Genomic DNA, 10,377 nt, shown 5'->3' with positions numbered 1-10,377 from the left:
GACCTTCACCTATACTTCACACTCTTGCTGCTGAGGACACACCCTGGGCCACTCATCAGTCACAACAGCTCCATCTCATTCTAGGACCTTTTGTTTTTCTGCCAATCCTTCAGCTGTCATCTGATATCATTTCCTTTCCCTTCCAGTTTATACCTTGTGATCCCTCCAGCCCATTCACACTCTTGCCACTACCCCAGTCCTTTTGTTTACTAGTCTTGCAAAGTCTAAGCTCACAATAAGTCAAACCATTTTACTCTTGACTCTCAATCCAGGATGCTGACTTAAGATACAAGAGAGAAGGGGGACTGTTGATGGGTGCGAGGAAATGTGGGTTGAGAGAGTAACAAGTGGGCTGAGGGTCCAATTGTGATTGGAAATGTAAATGTGTCGAGACACCAACTCACATGGTTGTGTGATTTCCTCCACTGACCCAGGGTAGGAGTACGGAGTACAGTGACCAAATGGTAGGATTTGGGGCCTTGCAGTAGAGGTGAATGGAACGACAAGACAATGAAGGAACTGAGATAGACTGAAGCAAAGGACCATAGTAGTATCTAAATTGAAGAGGAAAGGGAGTAAAAGCATAACTTCTGTTGGGCCTAGTATGTATATTGTATCCATCTACTTTCTTTTTCTTTATTTGGGGTGTATGGGAACCTGGCACAGTGTTAATAAGACCCAGAGTGTTCAGAAGAGAATGCAAGCCAGGCTAACGAAGGTGGCAGGTATAGCACCATCTCTCCCACACACAAATGTGACTGTGGTGACATGGAGATCTAAAATGATCTAATGCAGCCAGTTGATAAGGGCTCAGGGCTAGATTTCATCTTTCAGGGTAATGAGTTGTAGCATCAGTAATTGAGAGTGCAGGCTTGAAGGCAGGGGGCTACTTTCCAAGAACCCCAGGGGATTCCTGAAACCTCAGAGAGTACTGAACACTATATATACTAGGTTTTTTCCTATACATACATACCTAAAATAAAATTTAAGTTATATTATGCAGAGTAAGAGATTAATAATAATAGCTAATAAAATAGAATGATTGTAACAATGTGCTGTAATAAAAGTCATGCAAATGTGCATCTCCCTCTCTCAGAATATTTTATTTTACTGTACTCACCTATTTGGTTTACCCAGTTGGCCGTAGGTAACTGAAACTGCAGAAAACAAAACTGTGGATAAAGGGGTATTAGGGTTTTCCAAAGAAACCCAACTAATAGGATTACAGATATATGTATATATCAATAGGAGGAGATTTACTATGTGAACTGGCTTATGTGATTACAGAGGCTAAGAAGTCCCATGACATGCTATCTGCAAACTGGAGAACCAGGAAAGGTGATGGTGTAATTCAGTCCAAGTCTGAAGGACTGAGGGGAAAAGGGTAAGGTGTAAGTCCCAGAGTTGGAAGATTCAAGAACGAGGAGCTCTGATTTCCTGAAGGCAGGAGAAAATGGATGTCCCAGCTCAAGAAGAGAGAGAACGAGAGAATTTGCCCTTCCTATGCCTTAAAAAAATTATTTTTAAAGAGAAAGGTGTTGCTATGTTGCCCTGGCTGGCCTCAAACTCCTAGGCTCGAGCATCTTCCTGCCACAGCCTTCCAAGTAGCTGGAACTATAGGCACATCCTCTGCCTTTTTGTTCTATGTAAGCAGGAGCCTTCAGTGGATTGGATAATGCCTGACCACATTGGTGAGGGCGGACCATATTTGCTCCGTCTAGTGATTCGAATGCTTGTGAACCTCTTTGGACACATCCTCACAGACACAACCACAAATAATGTTTTACTAGCTATCTCATAAAATTAACCATCATGCAGACAGACCAGGGCTCTAATATGGACCTACCACATGCTAACTATACCAACTGGGTAAATTACTTTACTTCTCTTTTGTTTCTTTGTCTGTAAAGTGAAGACAAGAATATCAGTCACGTAGAGCTATTGTGAGGATGAAATGAGGTCATGCGCTATTGTTAGTATTACTCTTGTAATAATACAATAGCAGAGCAAATTGATACTTGCCCAGGACCTCCTAATTTCCACCTTAACCTGGCACCTAGCTTAGAAGAACACATTAACATAGTTAATAACTTATATTATCCAAATTTAACTCAGCCAAGACCTCCTGATCTCCTTTGATGGAATTTTACTCTAAGATGACTGTATTCCCTAGGGAAACCTATGTGTTCCTATGTGACTTCTCTCCTGGGTGATTCTGTCCAGACCCATGGCCTTAAAAACCATCTATATGTGGATGATTCCTTAATTTATATCTCATTCTGATCTCTTTTATGACCTTCAGACTCATATATCCAGCTGTGTATTTGACATTTTGACTTGGATGTCTAATAGATATCCCAAAATTGCATCCAAAATAAAACTCTTGCACACGCAACAAAAGAAACAATATAAAAATTGGACTACATCAAAAATGTAAAACTTCTGTGTATAAAAGGATATAATCAATAGTGAAAAGGCATGGAATGAGAGAAAATATTTGCAAATCATATATCTGATAAGTGGTTCAGATCCCAAATATATAAAGAACTCCTGCAATTCAACAACAACAAAAAACCTGATTTCAAAATGGGCAAAAGACTTGAGTAGACATTTCTCCAAAGAAAATACATAAATTGCCAATAAGCACATGAAAAGATGCTCAACATAATTAATCATTAGGGAAATGCAAATCAAATCACAATGAAATACCACTTTATACCCATTAGGATAGTTTCTCTAAGAAAAACAAAACCAAACAAAACAACAACAACAAAACCACAGAAAATAACAAGTATTGGTGAGGACGTGGAGAAACTGGAACTGTTGTGCACTGTTGGTGGGAATGTGAAACGGTACAGCTATCGGGGAAAACAGTATGGCAATTCCTTAAAAAAATTAAACATACAATTACCACATTATCCAGTAATTCCACTTCTGGGTATATACCCAAAGAATTAAAAGCAAGTACTCAAACATGTATTTGTACATATACATTCACAGCAGCATTAGTCACAATAGTCTAAAGATGGAAGCAACCCAAGTGTCCATCAATGGATGAATGGGTAAACAAAATGTAGTATACGCATATAATGGCATATTATTCAGTCTTCAGAAGGAAGGAAATTCTGACATATGCTACAACATGGATGAACCCTGAAGACATTATGCTAAGTGACATAAAAGCGAGTCACAAAAGGACAAATAGTATGTGATTCCATTCTAAGAGAGTAGTCAAACTCATAGAGACTTCTGTATTATAGAATGGTTTTCAGGGGCTAGGGTAAGGAGGGGAGTGGGGAGTTATTGTTTAGTAGGTACAGTGTTTCAATTTTGCAAGATGAAAAGAGCTCTCTACAGACGGAGGATGGTGATGGTTGCACAATGTGAATGTACTTAATGCACTTAAGAGTGGTTAAAATGGTAAATTTAATGTTATGTGTATTTCACCACAGTTTTTAAAAAGCAAAAAATAAATATAAAAAGCTCTTAATTTCCCAAACCCCCACCCCACCAAATCTCCCCATTTCAAAAACAAACATGAAAAGCTACAAAATTGCTCAGGCTAAAAATTCAGGAATCATTCTTAATTTCCTTCCTTCATGCCCATATCCAATAGCAAATCATGTCACCTTTTTCTTCCAAAAATATTCTGAATTTATCCATTTATCTCTTCCATAGTTACCACTCTACTTCAGGCCATCATAAGCTCTTGCCTATAATGCTGCAATGCTTTCTAATCAGTCAACCTGCTTTCATTCTTGTCCTCTACAGTCCCTTCTCTATATAGCAGCCAGAATGTTCCTTTTATGCTAGAAATAAGACCTGATGCTTTTCTCTGCTTGAAAATACTCTGATAGGCCAGGCACAGTGGCCCATGCCTATAATCCCAGCACTTTGGGAGGCCAAAGTGGGCAGAGTTCAAGACCAGCCTGGGCAACATGGCAAAATCCCATCTCTACAAAAAATACAAAAATTAGCCAGGTGTGGTGCGTGTAGTCCCAGCTACTGGGGAGGCTGAGGTGTGAGGATCGCTTGAGCCCAGGAGGCAGAGGTTGCAGAGAGTCGAGATCATGCCACTGCACTCCAGCCTGGGTGACAGTGAGACCCTGTCTCCAAAAAAAAAAAAGAAAAAGAAAAAGAAAAAAAGAAAATATTCTGGTAATGATGCACCTAGAATAAAATCCAAACTCCTTGCCACTATCTACAAGGCACTAGACAATCTGGCTTCCATAAAAACTGGCCTCCTGCCAATGTCGCTGACTTATGTTCCAACACTACTTACTTTGATCACTATGTTCTAGTCACGCTGGTCTTCCCTCTGTTACTTAGTCACCCTGAGCACATCTCTTACCTCACAGTCTTTGTACTTGCTGCTCTTCTGCTTAGTACACCTGCTTCCCAGATCTTCACATGACAGATTCCTTCTTACCCTTTGCCTCTCAGCTCAGACGTCACCTTCTCAGAAACATGTTCACTTACCATTCATCTAAAGCAGCTACCCAATGACTGTCATTCTATACTATTACTCTCTTTTCTTTCTCCTTGGCACTTACCACTACTTGACATTTGTATTTATTTGTACAAGTTTATTGTCAGCCTCTCCATCCTCCAAGTAAAATGTGAGCGCCATGAGAACAGATAGCTTGTTTCTTTCCTCAATTCCCAGAACTCAGAACAGTGTTTGGCACACATCAGTCTATTCATATGTTTGCCAAATGAACGAAGAAGTGAAAACCACTAGTGACCCAATTGTCCTGCCATGTCATATATATACACAAAACTCTTTTGGGAAAACTCATATTTCTATGTTGGCCCTCACTAATGTCTTTCCATCTAGTCTAGAATGCAATAACCAGTCTTTAAAATGTAAGCAGCATATTTCACATTTCATTTTTGCAGGTATCTCTGAAGGCAATGAATTTACATTTCTACTATTGCAAATAGGATGGTCAAGTTTGTTGCAATGCACAACTTTTTCTGCGAAATTCAAAAACTGTCCTGTACCCCTTGAAGCCAAATGGTGAGGTTTCACATTGGAAATTATACTCATCTAAAGAAACAGTCTGGACATTTAAGTCCTTAAACAGTTGTTCAAAGTATTTTATTACATACTTTTTCTAGTCTTCAGAATGTTTCAAGGTCCATTGTCTTCATGGCTAGTTACCTATCTGTCCAGGCCAAACAAACTGGAGTTAAAATGCAGAATCACATAACAGCAGAAATGTGATTTCTCATTCTACTGTGCAACCCAACAGAATTGTGCCAAGTCTTGCTAGGCTACCACTGCTCTACTGTGCCCAATGCCAATATGCATTGGGGTGATGACATAGACAGACTTCTCTGTTTCTCCACTCTTGGGTCATAATTCAATGTTCTGAGGCTGAGGCAAATAATGTCTTACAGGGATTTTGACAAGAAAAAAAAAATAGCTATTTCAGACTTTGTTCAAGTTCCCCTTGTATGTCAGACCCCATTGATTTCAGTAGGGATGGCACCATGTTCAAGAGGCTGAAGAGACCTAGAATCAGAAACTGAGACATAAGGTTTATTGAGAGGACTTACAGTACAGGGAAGTCCAGCGGCAGTGGGCTGGACAGGAGAACCAAAACTCCTTGTAAAAAGCATGCAGTTGGCCAAGCATGGTGGCTCATACCTGTAATCCTAGCACTTTGGGAGGCTGAGGTGGGTGGATCACCTGAGGTCAGGAATTTGAGACTAGACTGACCAACATGGTGAAACACTGTCTCTACTAAATACAAAAAAATTAGCCGGGCCTGGTGGTGGGCACCTGTAATCCCAGCCACTTGGGAGGCTAAGGCAGGAGAATCACTTGAACCCGGGAGGCAGAGGTTACAGTGAGCCGAGATTGTACCATTGCACTCCAGCCTGGGCAATAGCAGCAAAAACTCTGTCTCAAAAAAACAAAAACAAACAAAGAGACATGCAGTTTATATAACACTTTTACTTAACACCTTTCCCCTAGCAACCTCTACCAGGCAACCTTCATTTTACCTAAAACAAAGGGCTTTGATCGCCTAGTAGGGCCTGCATTCTACAGGATGGGCTGGGGGTGGGAGTGGTTCAGAAGTTTGTCATAGATAAGAAATGAAATCTCTGGGTTGGCCACTCCCAGATTCCTTATCTCGGAGCTCTGAACACACATTCTTCTTAGACCATAGGGTCATTCTTCAGGTATGCATAAGTTATTGCTGCCAAGTGCATCCGTCAGGTGCATCTGCCATATGATCCTTACTAGAAGCATCCAAACACAGATTTGCGGGATCTATAGCAGACACCAGACAGACCCTCTGAATCATTTTCTACTCTGATGCTGAAGCTATAATATTGGACTAAGCTTGTGCCTTCTACTCTTTTTTTTTTTTTTTTTTTTTCTGAGACAGAGTCTTACTCTGTTGCCCAGGTTGGAGTGCAGTGCAGATCTTGGCTCACTGTAACCTCCACCTCCCAGGCTCAGGTGATCCTCTCACCTCAGCCTCCCAAGTAGCTGTGACTACAGGAGTGTGCCACCACATCTGGCTAATTTTTGTATTTTTAGTAGATACAGGGTTTCACCATGTTGCCTAGGCTGGTCTCAAACTCCTAACCTCAGGTGATCCGCCCTCCTCAGCCTGCCAAAATGCTGGGATTACAAGTATGAGCCACTGCACCCAGCCTACTCTTTTCTTGAAGGAGGAGTTTGTTCTTTGGAGGCTTTCCCTTCCTCAGGCAAGTAATTGCTGACTATTCCAGCCTACATAACGTCCAGACATATCCAAATCTGTGGAGAACATATAGTTCTTAAGGTATTTATTTGGAGTCAATAATCAAAGTAAAACTAATAATTATAGCTAATATTTAGTTTGTAGTTAATATATGCTAGGAGCTTGAGCTAAGCACTACCATCCCAGGACACTGAGGCTTAAAACACTTTTAAAATTTGTTCAAGCTCACAAGCTTGAAATTGAAGAAGAAAGCAATTGAATATTGGTCTTTTTACTACCATACATCCAGAGCTATGCACTTAACCAATACAATATACTGTCTCTTATTGCACAAGTAATTACAAGGTTCATCTGTAAAATTCTATTCTGTAGAATAGAGGGGAAAACAAATTAAGGAATTACGGATGTTTATTCTTCTGAGCTTTAATTTAACATATTGTTTGATTAAAATAATTTATATATTAGTTATCTATTGCCACATAATACAATACCTCAAAATTCAACATTTTAAAACAACAAATATTCATTATTTCTCAGAGTTTCTGAGGATCAGGAATCTGGGAGTCACTTAACTGAGTGGTTCTGGTCCAGAAGACTCCCATGAAGTTGCAGTTAACCTGCCAGTAGTCATCTCAACAACCAACTGATGCTGAAGGAGCTACTTCCAGGTTCACTCAAGATTGTTGGTGGGCCTCAGTTTCTCATTAAATGCTGGCTGGAGACTTCATTCCTTGACATCACATGGACCCCTCAAAGGGCTGCTTATAACATGACAGCTTGCTTGTCTCTGAGCAAGAGAAAGAGAAAAAGAACATCCATGATGGACATCTTTTATAAAGTAATTACCCAAGTGATATAAGTATCATCACTAATGCTATATGCTTTTGGTCACATAGACCAATCCTGGTACAGGGATCATTCATTGGGTGCCATCTTGGAGGCAAGCTACCACATCTGCTAGGGTATGAATGCATTTAATCTAAAGTTCTAGCCCTGAACTGTAGGGTTTTCTACCATATAAACCAGTTTTGCATTTTTTAACATGTAAAATAGGAAGATCCTAATTCAGAATCTTGCAGGATAAAGGGCCTCGGGTAACTGATTCAGATTCTAAGCTCTCTTTCTCTTTTAAAAGACGAAATTTAAGGCTGGGCATGGTGGCTCATACCTATAATCCCAGTATTTTGGGAGGCCAAGGCGTGGGGATCACTTGAGGTCAGGAGTTTGAGACCAGCTTGGCTAAAATGGCGAAATCCCATGTCTACCAACAATACAAAAAAAATTAGCTGGGTGTAGCGGGGTGTGGCTGTAGTTCCAGCCACTTGGAAGGCTGAGGTGGGAGGATTGCTTGAGCCTGGGAGGTGGAGGTTGCAGTGAGCCAAGATTGCCCCACTGCACTCCAGCCTGGGTGACAGAAGGAGACCCTGTCTCAAAAAAAAAAAAAAAAAAAGCAATTTAAATAGTAATGGCATTCAGATAGGAATCACAGTGCACCTGGAACTGCATGGCGCCATCTTAGGTTGCTCTCTACTTTGCGCATGTGGACAAGCCGTCCATGACAAACGGTTTATTTTCTTCCTAAGGATGTGCAGCTTCTTTTGTAGTCTACTGCATTGTTTTCAATCCCTTTCAGGAATGTTATCTGATGCCCAACTGATACTTCTCAAATGTTAAAATAAGACTTCTTCACCTTGTTTGGTCTGGACACAGGTCAACATTCTTCTCATAGAAGCTTTCGTTTCTTTTGAAGTATTAAAACAATATTTTAGCACACAAAAAAGGAGTTTATTTTCAAGAAGCTTTGCTTTCTTTTTCAGTTAGTTCTAGATAAGAACTATAACTTCACATAAGATGTTAGAAGGATTTAAGTACATTGCTGAAGGTATAACCATCCATCTTCAGGAAGCAAGAATAGTGAATAGTAAGTATAAAGAAACAAATAAGTCCTGTGATAACATCTTTATCATAATTTTTAAAGTCTATTATGCTTTATGCAAATGTTTAGATTTCCTTGTTAAAAATCTGCGGGCAAGGTTAGGTTCCTTTTCTGTAGCTTTATTTTCAACTTACAATATAGCGACTATTAAATATTCTTTACCCAACACATTATATTGTAAAAATATACACTTAGTTCTGTTTCTATCACTAAGCCACTACTATTTTAAAAAGGAATATCTTGCATTGTTAAGTTTAGCAGCCCAAATTCTTGAAGGCCTTAGGAATGGTGCTATCCAATAAGATAACCAATAGCAACACGCGGCTACTGAGCACTTAAAAAATGAGTCTGGCCAGGCATAGTGGCGCACGTCTGTAATCCAGCATTTTGGGAGGCTGAGGTGGGAGGATTGCTTGAATTCAGGAGTCTGAGACCAGCCTGGGCAACACAGGGATGACTTGTCTCTGAGAAATACAAACAAATAAAAAATTAGCTGGGCATGGTGGCATGTGCCTGTAGTCCTAGCTACTCAGCAGGCTGAGGCAGGAGGCCCACTTAAGCTTACGAGTTCAGGGCTGTGGTGAGCTATGATTGTGCCATTGCACTCTAGCCTGGGTGACAGAGTGGGACCATGTCTCCAATAAATAAATGAATAAATAAATATTAAAAAGCAAAAAGTGTGGCTAGTCCAAATTGAAATGTGCTGTAAAATACACACTGGATTCCTTTTTTTTTTTCCAAATCCCGAGAACCTGTGAAATACACCGAATTCTTAAGATTTAGTATGAGGAGGGAAAAAAAGATCAATGATTTACATACAACAATGTAAAATATCAACAATTTCCATATTGATTATATGATGAAATGATCATGTTCTGGATATACTTGATTAAATATACTATTAAAGTTAATTTCATCTTTTATTTTTACTTTTTAAATATGAGCATTGCCAGACAAAATACAGGACAACCAGTTACATTTTTATTTTATATATTCCTGCATGGGACATATTTAAAAATTATTCATTCTATATCTGAAATTCAAATTTAACTAGGAGTCCTCTATTTTTATTTGCTAAATCTGGCAATTTTATTAATATGGCTACCAGAAAAGTTAACATAACAAATGTAGCTCCTTATCCTATTGAACATTGCTGCTTTAGAATCACCTCAGTGCTTTTTTTCCCCCCCCCAGTTAGCTTCCGAATAAACTCTGCAAGGAAATAACTAATCTGTGGGGAATATTTAATCCTAGGCTAGGATCGTTAATCGTGAAGTAAAATTTTTACATCTGCATGAACAAAATGGCTTGTTACAGAAGAAAATGTGGAAAGGGCATCGGGACTAGAATGAAAAGTCATAGCTCCCAGCCTCTCTACTAGGGTAGTTAACAGTCCCAGGTTCAAAATAATCCCCGTCCCTCTTACAAGGATAGGCGGTGTCAAGAGCAACTATCTGTGAGACCCTAGCCCAGTTACTTCCTCCTCACCCCCGCCCCCAAGTAGGCCTTGCAAAAAGTTGGGAGCGGCGCGTTTTCAACACTGGAGCTTCGCGGTCGCTCTCCCACTCGCTCCCAGTCCCGCTATGGAGGAGCGAGTTCGGACTCGGACCCCAAGGCCGCTAGTCCCGCTGCCTTCCTAAGCCGAGCCCGGGCTACCTCGGTAGTCCCCAGCAGGCTTGGCTGGCGGAAGCCTGGCCGCCGCCAGGCCCCCAGGACAGG

At 40.3% G+C, this 10,377-nt stretch overlaps 1 protein-coding gene and 1 long non-coding RNA gene across 3 annotated transcripts in view; one reads left to right on the top strand and one right to left on the bottom strand.

Annotated features, from left to right (window-relative positions):
- The window catches only part of LOC105531356, a 72,109-nt gene extending 64,599 nt beyond the window's left edge, over window positions 1-7,510 (bottom strand). The window contains exons 1-3 of the long non-coding RNA XR_001004787.1: window positions 7,296-7,510; window positions 5,654-5,746; window positions 1,121-1,157 (exon numbers count right to left, since the gene is read on the bottom strand). This is a non-coding gene — a long non-coding RNA (uncharacterized LOC105531356). The remainder of the gene's footprint in view (window positions 1-1,120; window positions 1,158-5,653; window positions 5,747-7,295) is intronic.
- Window positions 1-10,377, top strand: part of LOC105531355 (solute carrier family 22 member 4) — a 133,000-nt gene that overhangs the window by 89,805 nt on the left and 32,818 nt on the right. The window lies entirely within an intron of this gene.

This window comes from Mandrillus leucophaeus, unplaced genomic scaffold (genome assembly GCF_000951045.1).
Source record: "Mandrillus leucophaeus isolate KB7577 unplaced genomic scaffold, Mleu.le_1.0 Scaffold88, whole genome shotgun sequence".
In the NCBI taxonomy this organism is placed as follows: Eukaryota; Metazoa; Chordata; class Mammalia; order Primates; family Cercopithecidae; genus Mandrillus; species Mandrillus leucophaeus.
Note: the sequence above shows the minus strand (reverse complement) of the source record. Positions and strands in the feature narration are given on the sequence as shown.